Source organism: Neolamprologus multifasciatus, chromosome 11 (assembly GCF_963576455.1).
Source record: "Neolamprologus multifasciatus chromosome 11, fNeoMul1.2, whole genome shotgun sequence".
Taxonomy (NCBI): domain Eukaryota; kingdom Metazoa; phylum Chordata; class Actinopteri; order Cichliformes; family Cichlidae; genus Neolamprologus; species Neolamprologus multifasciatus.
The window spans coordinates 12,999,624-13,014,899 of record NC_140449.1 but is presented as its reverse complement, the minus strand read 5'-3'; the positions used below and the strand labels follow the sequence as shown (position 1 = coordinate 13,014,899).

At 41.8% G+C, this 15,276-nt stretch overlaps 1 protein-coding gene across 1 annotated transcript in view; it reads left to right on the top strand.

Annotated features, from left to right (window-relative positions):
• Positions 1-5,350: 5,350 nt before the first annotated feature.
• zhx2a (zinc fingers and homeoboxes 2a) overlaps positions 5,351-15,276 on the top strand; it is a 31,315-nt gene continuing 21,389 nt past the window's right edge. The window contains exon 1 of the mRNA XM_085176005.1: positions 5,351-5,481. The gene's annotated coding sequence lies outside the window, so the exon portion shown is untranslated. The remainder of the gene's footprint in view (positions 5,482-15,276) is intronic.

Sequence of the window (15,276 nt, the reverse complement as noted above, 5' to 3'; positions counted from 1 at the left end):
GGATTGCATATTTGAGGGGATAACAGAGTGGGAAACTGAGACTTATCAGGTGTGTTAGAAGTGGTCAAAATTGTATGTGTCCTGGAATGAGGATGGTAAAATGGTATGCCATATGACAATCTGCAGCCTTCTATATTACGTTTCACTTGGACTGGAGGTAAACTCAGAGAAAATAACCATTTTTAAACTTAATTGTTGTTTCAGCACAGTTTTTCCAACATGCTAAGCTGGAGAATCCACCAAAGCAAGTTCAATCTGTGTCAATTTTAAGGTCTTAAGACCTTTGTGATATAGATTTTTAATGCTTGGTAGGCGTCTGGGTCTGAACACATCATCTTGTCATTCCATGCACTAGCCCTAGGCTGTGTAAGAGGAAGCTACCAATAGCTGGTCAGGAAACATTTGTGTGTGTTTTTTAGCAAAGCCTGAAGACTGACAAATGTTTCTGTTCTGATGATGTGTTCTTTTTAGTAAGCCTGTTTAGATGGTTACAAAGGAAAAATTAACTTGGAAAACTCACACAGGCTAGCTTTATTATTATTTGTATTAGTCAAATGTCTAACAAACTAAAATCCAATAGATAAACACTGTTTGAAACTTAAGCATCACTCTACATATATGAATCTACACAAGAGAGATTTTTCCATGTTACATAATCACTATGAGCAAGCTTCCATGCACATACTGACACTTTCGTTTCAATAAACCACCCTGTCAGAATACTATATCATTATTAAATCACCTTTCCTTGAATGCATCTCCCTCTTTCTTTCTCAGTCTTTCAACCTCTCCCAGCTCTTTTCAACTCTATAGTTCCTGCAGTGATTGTCAGAATCAGGAATAAGTAAAGGAATAAGTAATAAGTTAAAAATGTTTGTCATATTTGGAGTTGTCTTTGAGGCCGCAAATATACTGGCTGACTAAAATGTTAAAGACATCTTATTTAAAAATATAAATGACAGTTAACGTCACTGTTTAGCTGGCAGCACCTCCAGTCTTCACAGTGTGCACATCCAAACACAACAGTTCGGTGCCAGTCAGGCGTGATGATACAGTTATTTGGCACCATCTAGTGACCATTTCTATCTATCGCGATTATCTTGGGAAGAGTAATGATTTTCTGATCTGCACACAAATCCTGATGCACATCTGTTTCTACCATTAAAAACACTGAAAAAATGAAGATGAAAATATTTCTAACAAGTTTCTCGTAATAAAGTTTGTCATACCTGATTCCCTTTCTTACAGCTGCCAGTGTGCATTAGCATAAAAAAAGGTCTTTTGGATAAAATAATAATAAAAAAATAATATATATGCCTAAAATTTTGATTTTAAGCAGTCAAATTTGTTCCCAAAGCACAATGTAAAACATTAAATCTCATCAAATCTGGTCAAATGAAATTTACTCAGCTGGTATACAGTGCCAAGCATATTTTCCTTAATGATCAATTATTTTAATAAATAAACCTCTATTTTATATATTTAAAATCCATTTAACTTGCACAGAATTATAATTGTTCTGCTTGAGAGATAGGCAGCACGGTGGTTAGCACTGTTGCCGCACAGCAAGAAGGTCCTGAGTTCAATTCCACCATCAGGCCGGGGTCTTTCTGTGTGGAGTTTGCATGTTCTCCCCGTGTTTGTGTGGGTTCTCTCCGGGTACTCCGGCTTCCTCCCACCATCCAAAGACATGCAGCTTAGGTTAATTGGATAATCCAAATTGCCATTAGGTGTGAATGTGCGAGTGAATGTGAGCGTGAATGGTTGTCTGTCCCTGTGTGTTGGCCCTGCGACAGACTGGCGACCTGTCCAGGGTCTTTTGCAGGGCCTCAGCTGTCTCGCCCTATGACAGCTGGGATAGGCTCCAGCGCCCTCCGCGACCCTGAAAAGGAGAAGCGGAAGCAAATGGATGGATGCTTGACAGATATCATGCTGGAAGGCTTAAAATGTAACCATAAATATGCATCTCAGCTAGCATTTTACAGCAAAGAAGGAAGTGAGATCTTCAAATGAAAGTGCAGCAAACTCAGTGTAGTACGGTACCACAGTTAGAGACGCACATTTTACCCACACTTTTAAAGGGAACTTATCTAAAGTGTTGAATACACAAAGGTTAATATGAAAACTTTGCCACTGGCTCAGCATGCAAGAGAACTTCATGTAATTGCGTTTTGTTTTGTTTTTTATTTTGTTACACAACACATCTTGTGAGTTAACTCTCATTTTATGTGCATGAGCTTTCTTCTTAGGAAAGAAACAGATGTCTTCTAATTCAATTACTTATCCTTTGTGCTAAGTCATTTATCAAAAAGAGTTTAAGGCCCACTCAAGCCTTGGCGAGTGTTTCAGCAGACATTATCTACAATAAAAACGCACAAGACTTCAACCTCCTCAAAGTAAAAAGCTCTTATCTCTGTATTTCTTAACAATGAGCCTAGATGGTTGTGTACAACTGAAGCTTTAATGAACTTGTGGGCTTGTCCTAGTCTGTTCTGTTCTTATTTAATTTTATAAAGAAAAATGTCTGTGATGAACTAAAACTAAAACCTTAAGACTGCACTGCATATATTTGACCCCAAAACACTTGTTTGCTAAATGAAACATTTTTAAATATTCAAAGAGTGTGTGAAATGCCCCCAACAGAAATGCGACTGGTTGAAGATCTGACTGCACTGACCTGTTCTAAGAAAATGCTGACAGGTAGGCAAGAAAACCTCTCCCTGTTATCAAAGGAGCTTGCAAAGAAAAGCGTCTGGACTTCTTTAAGTTGCTTGAAGACGTTTCACCTCTCATCCGAGAAGTTTCTTCAGTTCTAAGGTCAAATGGTGGGCTTTTCTTTGCAAGCTCCTTTGACTACAATGACCTGGATGACTGAGAACCCTCACAGACTCTCCCTGTTATATTTTGATAACATGGTGCTTTACAGTATTTCTCCAAGGGCCACATGAGATCAAGACATATTGTGACAGGTCAATTAATTTCATCTACTTCAGCAGAAAATCCTTAACGATATCAAGGCTCAACTAAACCACTGTAGGTACGGATTAGGCCGGAAAGACACCGGTGAAGAGGCACTTAGCTTTAAGAACAGCGTGATCCCAGCATCATTCAAACAGTAGGGCAGTTTTGTGGCAAAGGATCTGTGCAGACAGTTTGATCACTAAACTCAAGTCTTTATTTTTTTAAGTTTTTTAGTCATATCTGAAACCTTGATATTAACAATTGTGAACTTCCTCTGGAGGTGTCAGTACCAGCGTAGATTATCTGCTCTAAATGCAAATAACAAGCTGCTGATCAAGTTTTTCCTCTTTATGACTTGGCTAATCAGGAAATCAGGGACTGAAAAAAATTATATCGGACATATACTGGCCTAAATTATATAATCCAATGCATGCCATTTCTGCATAAACAACAATTTATCTATTTTTCAGTGATGACTGTATCACTCTTTATATTTAGCTGGTATTTCTGACCTTAATATTTAAGATGATTTGTGGCTGAAATCTGAATAGGAGCCATTAGCTTATCAGCATACCACACCATCAATCAAATAAGTAGCCACAGACAAGTAGCTCTCCTGCGACAAGTTAATTAATATGCCCAATGTGCACAGAGCTAAGGAAACCAGATCAAACATCACTGGACTAACCAAGACAACAAAAAAGTGGTAGCATTGTATGCAACACACTGATACTTTTAGCGACCTTTTGCAGTTGTCTTCTAAATTGTTGACTTTTTTTCTACACTGTTATTATTATTTTTTAATATTTGTATTTAGTGTGGAGCAGCATGGTGGCACAACAAAAATGTCCTGGGTTCAAATCCACCCTGGGGTCGGGGTCTTTAAGTGTAGAGTTTGGACGTTCTCCCAGTGTCTGCATGGGTTCTCTCCAGGTGCTCCGGGTTCCTCCCACAGTCCAAACACATGCATTCAGTGGGGTTACGTTAACTGGTGATTCTAAATTGGGCCATAGGTATGAATCTAAGTATGAATGGTTGTCTGTCTCTATGTGTTAGCCCTGCCACAGACTGGCGACCTGTCCAGGGTGTACCCTGACTCTCGTCCTATGGCAGCTGGGATTAATGAATTGATGACTGATGGATGAGATGAATTCAGTGTCCTCCTGCATTTACAGATCCCAAATCTATAAATATTCTTGTTACTTTTTAAAAATCCCAGATACTTTCCTATTCAGACCAAGTCTTTATCTTTGCACTACTTCCAAGCACTTTGCAACTTGTTCTCTAACGTGTGCCTTTCTATTGTTTTTGTATATATATGTCTCTTGTTTTGTATATATTTGTATTGTTTGCTATTAATTCCTGCTGTCTACTAGTATTTATATTTTATTCCGGCACAGTTGGTGTGAAGCACGCACAATTTTGTTGTACATGTACAATGACAATAAAGGCCTATTCTATTCTATATCAATCTCTTGAGTGTCTCCACATCAACAACAAGCTTTGCAGTGGCTTAATCCTGCTCATGTGTCTAAGCCAAACAATGAAAACTCCAGGGTCATTGCTCTGTAACCACCAACCCTGGCCTATCTAACCTCCACTGATCTCTGATTGTCAAACATTTCTTGACACTGACTTTTGTGAATACCAGAGAGAATCAGAGCTTCTTAATATTTCTCCTGAATCCATCAGTATGCAGTTAGAAAACATGAATGGCACATGCATGGATAATCCAAGGTCAATATCAGTTCTAAAGTGAATCCAGTGGAGGTCACTGTTGTGTGGGAGCTGGTCCTCATGTGTCACCTCAGGGCAGAATTTACCAACACAAACTCCTGAGTGTGAGCTGACCTCAGAGTAACCTTCTTGGATCCAGATGTAAGCGTGTTGCAGAGGCAGAGGTGAATACAGGATTCCCCTCTGCATAATACAGGACAGCCTCCAGCTGAGAAGGCACTGCAGCAGCCCCACACCTCACATCACATGCACGTTGCATAGAGGGAGATACTGGAGTGGGCGTGGTAACAGGCGGGGGCGGGACTTTAAGGGCCGCAAAAGCCCACCCCCTGAGCTTCTTAAATATTCAATTAGCTCCGAGCAGAGAGGCAGGCATCAGCACAGGGGGCAACTTGACGGCAAGAAGACGCGGTTCATTCATTTTTGGAGCAGCGGGACTGCTTCATGGAGACACTAGCACTCCTGTTGTGTTCCCGGAGAGTTGTTTCACTTTCTCCGGCCTGCCGTTAAACTTTTCACGGCCGTAACACCATGGACCCGCTGTGGACGGGCACCGGCGCTTCGGTACGGCATGCAAATACGTACTCTGACGTCGGCGATCATGTGGCTTTTGGCGTAGATCCTCCTTGTGATCGCCAATTTTTTCTTTCCTGTCGCCTGTTGTCTGCTCGGTTATCGAGCCGCCGAGAGAGTGTTTGAAACAGATTCGGCGTGTTTGTCGGCTCTCCAGCGGCTCTGGGATTGTACCGCACTACCTGAGCGTCGCGCCAAAACGGTGGGCAGGTAAGAAATGGAGAAACTCTTCTTCGTGTTTTTTTTCTCCCTCATCTCCCTCCTTCTCCCCACGGCTCCCCCCTCGAAAAGTCTCTCAAGTTAAAACTGCATGTAGTTGTTTGTTTGCGCCCCTCTCGCGGCTCGTTCGGGCTTAGCGTGGTTCCCAAAACACCCACGCGCCTCTGGATAAATATTTTAACTTGTCTGGCCGCGTGAACTTTGCCTGCCCCTGCCGTTTCCACCTGCGTGCTCTCGCAACGTTTCCCGACAACTTCTTAATTGGACGTTTTCGCCTCCTCCGCGTTTCAAGTTGTGTGTTCGGTGTGTTGTGTGACCGTGGCGGGGGAAGGCAGACGGGAGGAACATCGTGCCTACTTTTCCTCCTCCCCGTGTCGACATAACCAGCAAAACATGGCCGTCCTTTGCCGACATGTTGTTACGTCGATGGCGAGAGGGGGAACATTTGGGGAGAGTATTTTTTTCCCTCCCTGCGCCCCTCTGTCACGTTTTCGGGCTGGCCAGAGGAAACAACCGTTGGGACTCCTTACCAGCGGCGTGCACCAGCTCGCATTCAGGCGTGCTGAGGTTTGAGTGTAACTTTTGGAGTCCGACGTTGTTTATAGACTTTGATTCGTGCGTCTCTGCGATGTAGGCGTAACGTTACCCCTGGTGATGCCTCCTCCCCTCCCGAGACCGCGGTTCTTACTGCAGGCAGTGCTGTTGCAGTGGGTCTGAAACTGCTGTAAAAGCCAGGCGTGGTTCTCTTTTATTAATAATATGAAGTTTGGTCATGAGGCCCGTGGCCCAAACTGTGAGCAGCCTCTGTAGCACTCAGCTGGGGTCAGTGCTGTCCGTCCACCGGTACGTTTTTGGAAGTAACCTGCGTGTACACACTGAGGTGACACAATGCCCAAACACAAATGTTAAGACATTGCCCAGTTATACATTTAGGATGTTTCCTATACTAATAGTTGTTTATTTATTTTTTACACATAACAGTGCATACAGATCTGGCTCTGTCATCTTTATTACTGGATAAATACTCATTATAAACATTTGAGGTGCTTTAGGTGAGCTAAACTCAATCTAAAGACAGTTGGGTGATACCTCAGTCTGGCACTAAGTTTCTTTACCAGCTATGCAGTAAAATGCAGTGCCGTTGGCTCTGTTAGCGCTTCATTCATGTGGGCAGTCATCATTATTATTTTCCATGCACCACATGGGGAAAAATCATTAATGTGGGTGACTGTTAAATGTTCTTATTTACCAAATAACAGACAGAGGTGTTTGTGTGAGTAATAAGGAAAATTAATGGTGACATTCAGTTACAGCAATCTGCAGCAACTGCCAGTGGCACTTGTGGTTTGATTATCAGTGCGCAGATTAAAAATAAAGCCACACTGCAAATACTGTCTGTAATAATGAAAAGTGCACGTACAGTAGTGTACAGTCGGCATGGTCACTCCCTACAAGTGAAGAAACAAGTTGGTTAAAAGAAAAAAACATTCCCGCAATTGTCTGTCTGCTGTAAATTTTTAAAATGTGTTGTTCATTTCACGTTGTTCCCTCAGCTCTACGATGACCTGATGTTTTGTGTTTCTAGGCTTTCTCTGATCAACAGCGATTCCTCCCCTCCCACCCTCTTGTGTTAAAGATGTAAGTGATTTTGATCACAGTGCAGTTAACCCTCCTGTCGGCAGCGTTACCAGCAATTCCTCTGGGTATAAACTTGGGCTCCGCTCACTAAGCCACGCACCCTTGCTCTTTCTGTGTGAAGAGACATTTGGCTCGTGTTTTTGTTCTTTGCGTGGTTTTCCACTTGTGATCTGCCAAAATCAGAGAAGATGTTATGTAATTTGGAATGACAGCCGGATCGTTTTCATTGGTAGCTGAACAATCAGAGCGGATACCTTCTTTTCTGGATTAGAAGTACACAATCACATTTTGGTTTTTTTTATTTTCTTTTTTTAAATCGTAATTCACTTTATTGCAGAATGGTGTAGGGAGCGTTGCTGCCAAAATTAATAAGAAACCAGAAAATTTGCTCAACAAACAGACTGTTACAAGCCAGTAAAATCCCTATTGCCATCTGAAATCAGGTATATGGGACAACATTACTGATTTGTTTTTACAGTTTGGCAGATGTGTTTAATCCCGTGAGAAACACAGTTTTATTTATTTATTTTTAAGGGATATGTTCTCGGTATAGCTCTAGGGATTAGCGAAATGCACAGATGTCGGTGTCCTACCTTGTCCGATGCATCAGCCATCGGTCCACCAACAGACAGTCATTGGGTTTATTTATTAAAGCGTTATGCTGCTATAGTTTTTAAAGAATTGGCATAAAAACAAATCTGCTCTTGTTTAAAAGCTGATTTTATTTATTCTCTCCTTCCTAGCTTCCTCAACAGTGTTTCTCAATGTACTGTGACCCCTTCGAATGTCACAGCCAAAACATCCAGCTGGGAAGTGAGCCGCTCTATTTGTTCCTAGAGGCGTTTTATTCGTTTGCTCTAGTCAGATGGTGGAAAATGAACAAGACTCAGTCTGTCACAGTTATTCAAATAAAGAGGGGGGAAAAAATCAGAGCATCAAGAATTGGTGTCAAATTATAACCGAGGAACTGAATGAAAACAGAAAGATCTTTCTGTTTGATTCAGTCCCGACAGCCTGTACACAAGCTGTTCCAAATCAAAGCAAAGCCAAAAGGTGCATTAACAGCGGGAAAAGTCAAGGCGTTAAAGCCTGATGTTTTGCTTATTTAAAATAAAAAATTACACACACGCTGCAACCAAGCTAGCTTTTTATCTTTCAACATTGTTTTTGTATTCTGACAATGAATTGAGTGCAGTCTAGTCAAATGTGACTTGTAGAGAGGACGTGTGATATTTCATTGTTGACAGTCATCAGGATTGGCACAGATGTTGTATGTGCCAATCATGCTAGCAATCTTGTGAGATTGTCAGAGTGCAAATAAGCTAATATGGAGCAGAAGACTAGCAGTTGAGGGTTTTTTTTTTTTGTTTTTTTTGTTGTTTTTGTAATAGAGAATTTCTGTTTGTTTTGGGTTTTTGTTTCGATAAATGAAAGTGGACAGGCAGCTTGAGGGTTTTTTTTTTTGTTTTTGTTTTGTTTTTTTTAGGGGTCTAAGCCTCCTTGAAAGCAGAGAATGACATTAGGATTAGATAACAGATTTGATCAGATTGAACTGTTCTTGGTTTTCAGATTGCTTTTCTCTTCCCAGTCCAGCTCTTGTGTAATTTGTCATACCTTCCCTTCCTTAAGTATGGTTTCTTGACAGCCACCCTTTCACTAAGACCATTCCTGATGAGACTTCGGTAAACAGTAGATGGATCAACTGGAGCGTCAGATGCATCTGTGCATTTCATTACGTATTACATTTGCTGGCCTGGATGTTAGGCCTGCCACTTCTTTTATCCTCCAACAGAACACTACACACCATGTAGAGACATGCAGGTTTTTGGCTAATAGCTCTTTGGGAATCACCTTGTGGGTGAAAAAATGTTATTTTACACCTCTCAGACTTCTATCTTTGGCATATTAAAAAAAAAAAAGTTGTAAATTCAACTAAAGAAAGGACAGAATGGTGTTTTTGTGACAGGCTGCTAGCAACAAAAGAAACCTATTAAAATTGGTTATTTGATAAGTCGTCTGTTATGTTTGCACACAATAATTCATATCTTGAGTTGGATGCCTACTGGAATTCATAGATCAGTGTTAAATCTCTTAACAAACAAAATATCCTCTGAAGCAAATGTGGTGAATCAAGACTTTTACACAGTACTATATGTAATGTGTACTTTTAAAATATACTTTTCTGCTGTTGTTAGCATTTGAAGTAAGCAACAGGTTTCCACATTAACCCCGGGCAGATTGTTGTAGTTTGTTTAACTCAAACAATAATCTGAAGCACGATAACATCAGAGCCTGTTCAATTTATAGTGACAGTTAGGAGGGTGTAATGATGGGAAATTTGTGTTAAAAGGGGTCATTGCCATAATGTACGCTTAGTAGCTCGATGGGCGTCTGCACGATTTTTTTTTTTTTTTTTTTTTTTTTACAGCCGTATGTTCACAGTGAACCATCAACCCATGTTGCTTGTTTTTTTTGTTTTTTTTCCCTCCAGGTTTATGCATCTGGATAGAAATAATATAAACTGCATGTGAGTGCAGAAGCATCAATTTATGGTCACACATTTTTGTGTTTGTCTTTAGCTCACGCTTGTATTCCACAATATACGGCTGCTGTATTTTTAGAGACTAGCAGACCTGTCGTGGGTTTTTAACAGACTTTTTTTTTTCTTTTATACTAATTGGGACTGCATTTCCTGTCCACACATCACATTTCCACATCAAACTGTGAGTCCTATAATGGCTGTCCATTCTCTTGGTGAAACACTGGAATGAGTCATCACGGGTTGGAGGATGGAGGTTGTTGCTGTCATCACGGCCTGTCGTGCTCAGCTTGGCACAGTACTGACATCACCAGCATCTACGCTGTGCTTTGTTCCAGTGTTTTCTCAGTTCAGGTCCTCCTCTCCGCTGTGCTTCCGCCGGCTTCTCAGACGTGTTGTTAGGTGACTAAGGTAACCACGGAGATGAGCTCATCACCTGTAGGTGGGGCTGAGAGGGAGGATGTGAGGAGACAACTTAGGGAAAACAAGAAATCAACACTTGTATTAGAGACTACGTGTGATGTCTGAGCTTGGTACACAAGGAGACGTTGGTTAGCACTTACCATACTGAAAGTGATGCAGAAGGACAACTGGAGCCAATGGAGACTTGAGCCTCACACGCATTTTAACCTGTAAAAGTAATTCTCCATGTTAGCATCAGGTCGATATTTCAGCTTAAAAGAGCTGCCATTCGTCAGCTCAGGCCCTAGCTGAATTCCTTGAAATATTCCCCCACAGCAGAAACATTTCCAGGTAAAGCACACAAAAGGTCGCAGCATTCTTAACCGCTGACAGTTTTACGTTTCCACTAAGGCAATCCCCATCTCTAAATGGATCACTTGATATGGTGTCGCCTGCTAGTTCTCTTGAAAATCTTATCGCCGAATGGGGGGCGGGTCACGGATAAGGAACTGAATGTACGTTTACAATGCTGGAAATTCAAACTGAATGAAGGGTGTCGAGGAGAAAACTGGTGACACGGAGAGAAAGAAGGGGTGACAAAGAAAAGAAAGGAGACACTAGAGTCAGAATGTCTAAGCAGTGTGAGAGAGAGAGAGAGAAACAAGAGACAGTCTAGCATTGAGACTGCAAGATAGGTGGGTGTGTGTGGGAGAAAACTGTGTACACTGGAACCCACCATTAATATCTGCAGTCAGTCATTTTATAAGCAGTGGATCATTGTATTTTATTAAAGTGCTCACTGCTTAATTGCCACATTGCTATTCACCATTAGGCTTAAATAATCTTAATTATCTTTTTTTTTCCTTGTGTAAGGATTTTACCCTCTTGTATACGTCACCCACCAGCCAGTGGTCCAGTGTTTCTCACAGCTTCTGCAGCAGGGACAAACTTAAAGTAAGTTGTGCTGAACAAATCCACTGGTGAAATCTGAACTTGACAACCACCTCATGGAAATTTTAAAAAAAAAAGAAAAAAAAAAAGTTGGTTTTATTTTCCTGCACACAGTCATGTAGACCATTTGTGCCTGAGGATGTGTACACACTGGCTTCCCTGCTACCATCAGGCTGTGTCCTCAAGAATTTCAAGTTTAAGGGAAAGGGAGAGGGTGCTTGGAGAAGAGGGAGCTTGCTAAAAGGCTTTCTGCACTGCACCACGTCAGCCAGTGGAAACGCTCAGACACACCCCTTCTGCACAGCCGAGTCCAATTGGGAAAGGCTGGAGATCGTTCACAACATAAGCCACACCCACTGCAGGGAAGGCAGAGATTGACAGGTGGGAAATCCATCCGCACAGAGCATTGACTGCTCACCGAGGCTCGTGGCAAACACGAAACACTCCATTGCAAGGTAGTTTAGAGAAATGTGGAGGCAGAGTGTCCTCTGCATATTGAGGACATACTATATGCAAACATCACACCGCATTACGCTACAGTGCAATTTCACTTGGGGCAAACTTTGGACTAAAGCTTTAAAAATCCCTCTCATGTTCTGTTGTTGACCTGATTTGACCTTTGCCCTACTTAATTTATGCCCTAAATATAACCAAATAATCACATTTTGGGGAAAAGCCTAATATAGTAAGGTTTGGCAAGTCTTTTAAGCTTTTAAAAGTGTGTGGAGTACAAGAGTTTTATCTGACAGGAGAGTGAAAAAAGAGTGCACAGCTGGGGTGGGTGTGGTTGCAGTGGATGAGTAGTGTGCAAAGAGGAACACAGAACCAATTTGCCTAAACAAAAAAAAATGTTAATGAGAGATATTTTTTTTTTTTTACTTTTTTTCCACTTGTGGTTACCCAACACCACATCTTGCTGTATCAAATGAGTGCTCAATGACATTTTGGCTCTCATCATTTGGGTCGCCAGGGGAACCCCATCAACGAGTGTTCATCACAATTGTTATAACATATGTTATAATAACAACAGTCCTATAAAATGACAGGTAAAACGTTACTCTAGAAATGGCAGAGACCAAGTTTGTTTTTGTAACAATGCCCAAGACTGAGCTGATGGTTATGAAGTATAAATACTGTAACTAGCTTCTACACTCTTTCAGCCTGCAGTAAACTGCTGGTATCCCAACTCTGACTCGCAGCTGTACACATACATCTCGGTCATGTCAGCAAAGTTAAACACCAGGCTGCTCTGCTAGTAAAGTTAGCTAATGGCAAATATGATGCTAGTGAAATTTACATTATTCAAGTGTCTCCTTGCCACACTTTAGCAGACCTCAGGGACTGTCCCCTGGACTAGGGTCCCAAGTAGATCCTAGTGGCAATAGCTGCCCACATGTAAGTTGTGACTGTGGACGTGTTGCACAATAGTGTTGGCTACAAGTCAGTTTCTGTCACACTTCAGGCAACACAAAATCTAAGATAGCCCACCATAGTGTGACTCATATGTTTAAGATGCATCCCATAAGAGTCCAGTAATGTGGGATCCAATGCCATACAAATATATTTATTTTTTTAGGATCAAGCCCCCCCCCCCCCTCCTTTTTTTTTTTTTTTTTTTTTTAGTCTTTTTTTTCAAAGACTAAACTCTTCTTTAAAAAAAAAAAAATCAATGTTGAGTTGGATTATTCACATCGCAACTGTCGTGACACTGATTGACCTCTGCAGCATCTCTGCTCTTGGATGCAAGCACACACTCGCGCACATTTTCTGTTGGTTACAGTGTTACCATAGTAACACAACCATCGGGTGCAGAGTGGGTGACACTTGGATATTTTTATAGCCTGCCCTTTTGTGTGTGTGAGAGACGGTGCTCTTGTGTGTGTTCAATGAAGAGACAGGTGTGTGTGTGTGCCCGCGCAGAGTTTTAATGTGTGAACAAGATTAAATGGAGGACTGGGTTCATGATCAAATGCAGTGTAGCCTGCTGGACGGCGTTTCCTGTGTACTGCATGGGGAACTTGTAATGAGGTCACCACGGGGATGATGAGCCTAGTTTCCTGGAGATGTCATATCAGGATTTGGTGAATTGATCTATTCTAGTAAAGAAAACTCCTGCTCAGTCCCCTCAACTTTAGTAGCTTAGAGAGTACAGTAGGGCAGGTAGATTTGAAAAAAGTAGTCCTTGTACCACTATTTTAATCACGACTCCAAGATGGCACATGTAACAATAAAATGCATAGGATGGGCCACATTCCCTTTTGGCAGAATCACCATTTTCATCATTAGTCTTCATACCAGCCCAGCAAAAGTAGCACTGCTCTGTTGCTATGCAGAACATACCAAGCCCTCAAACACAGTGCAGTACTTCGCTTTGCTCTAGAGGAGCCGCGTGATGAGATTTAAATTAATTCTGCGACGGTCCGAAATTCTGCTCTTCTCCCCTCCCCTCCCCACATGTACACGCACACACACACACGCCCCAACTGGGACACGTTGTATTAATGGCTACGGTGCTTCTCCTCAACCACACAAGTGAGACGTACGCATTGTCCTCCTCACTGCAGTGGCTGACTCTTAGAACAAGCAGTCAGGAGGGAAAACTCAAAACAAGACAGGGAGAGAGGAGCACGCCCCATACAGCAAAGCCAAAAGAGCAGTGCGTGCAATACGTTTTAGTGATAGAAGATGTGTGACTGAGCCCTGGAGTCTTTTTTTCTTCTTCCCTTTGTTAAAGTATCAGCAAAGTCGTGTCACTCTTATAGTCGGTGCAGTTGCAGTTTTTTGGTTTCTCTGCTGCCTTCTTGTCCTCTGCTTGTTATTTTAGAGCTTCACTGTGCCCGGTTGGATTGTACTTCATGCATGGCTTCAAGTGCGGTAACCGCAGAGGTTGCCATTCATGTGCCTTTGTGACTGGATGCCTGAAAACTCTGGTACTATGTATGTGTTACAACATCAATTTCCTCAGTCTTATTTGCTCCTCCGCTAACAATGAAATCCACCAGCTGTTTAGCTCAATCTTAGTTCAGGTTGTATAGAGCAATGAGTCAACGCTAACCATTTCACATTTCAGACCCAGTGTGGTCTTGCAAGAGACACCTGATCAGTTTTTGCTTTATAACTTTGATTCATTGCAGTTTTTTAAATTATCCATTAAAAAATGCTTACTTCTAGAAAAATAAAGCATTGCTTTGAATTATTAGCAGTTTAATAGGTAGTGACAAGCTGGCACGTGGGCTTTATACTCCTGATAGGTGTTTTTGTGCGACAGAAGGCTGCCCTGCTTGACCAAAAGTCCAGCCTTTGAGACACTTTTATCCTTTACCCCACTTTGAGATTATGTTAATGACGTCCAGAAATAGGAGTTGAGTTGAGAGAGCTGCTGTGACTCATCTGCTCACTGTCGTTTCCTTCTCGCTACCGCTTGGATAGATGTCCCGCCTTATAGCACTGTTATGTTTCTGTCATATTAAATCATGATGTCTGTCTTCATACATTAGACAAGCTCAGTGGTATGCAGGGTTTGTATTGATTTCCCCTGTGTCCTCCTCAGTATGTATGCCAGTGTGTATCTTACGCTGATTACTGCCTGGGATGATAAATGTATTCGCTGCCTGGCAGCATTAAAATGTTGCTTCTTCAGAAAGACTGCTCCACTAATATAATGCACCAAGCAGACAGACAGCTAGACAACGGGAAAGTACAGACAGACAGACGGCAGCCAGGCAGGCAGGCAGGCAAGGGGGCTGCCAGGCTGAGTATTCATACAAGTTTAATGAGCATCCAGACAGTCGGGAGTTTGTGGCTCCAGCTCGGAGCTCACTCTGCACACAGACGCTGACTGGCTGATGAGGTTAGACACACTAACAAACAGGTGGGAGACTGAAGGTTTCACCTGGGTAGTGGCCGTAGCCAAGTTTGAGTACGGAGTGATTAACATTTTTGGTATTTTGTATGAAGTGAAAGTTGCCATGGCGAAAGCTCAGACAGCCAACTAGTTCACATTTCGTTCAGCTCTGCAGCTGAGGTGTTTAGAGCCAAGTAATCATTCTGCAAAGGCCTCATATTCTTTTCAAGGACACCTGATAATATATATATATATATTTTTTTTTTTTTATTGCGTGAGACTTCAGAGCATCCATTAAAAAGTTTATTAAGGTATCTAGATAAACCTAGGCAGAGTTTTTCAGCACTGTGGCTGTTAATCGTACTTCTCTTTTCCATCATTGGATTTGGGGCTCCCAAGTAGCCAGCGGGAG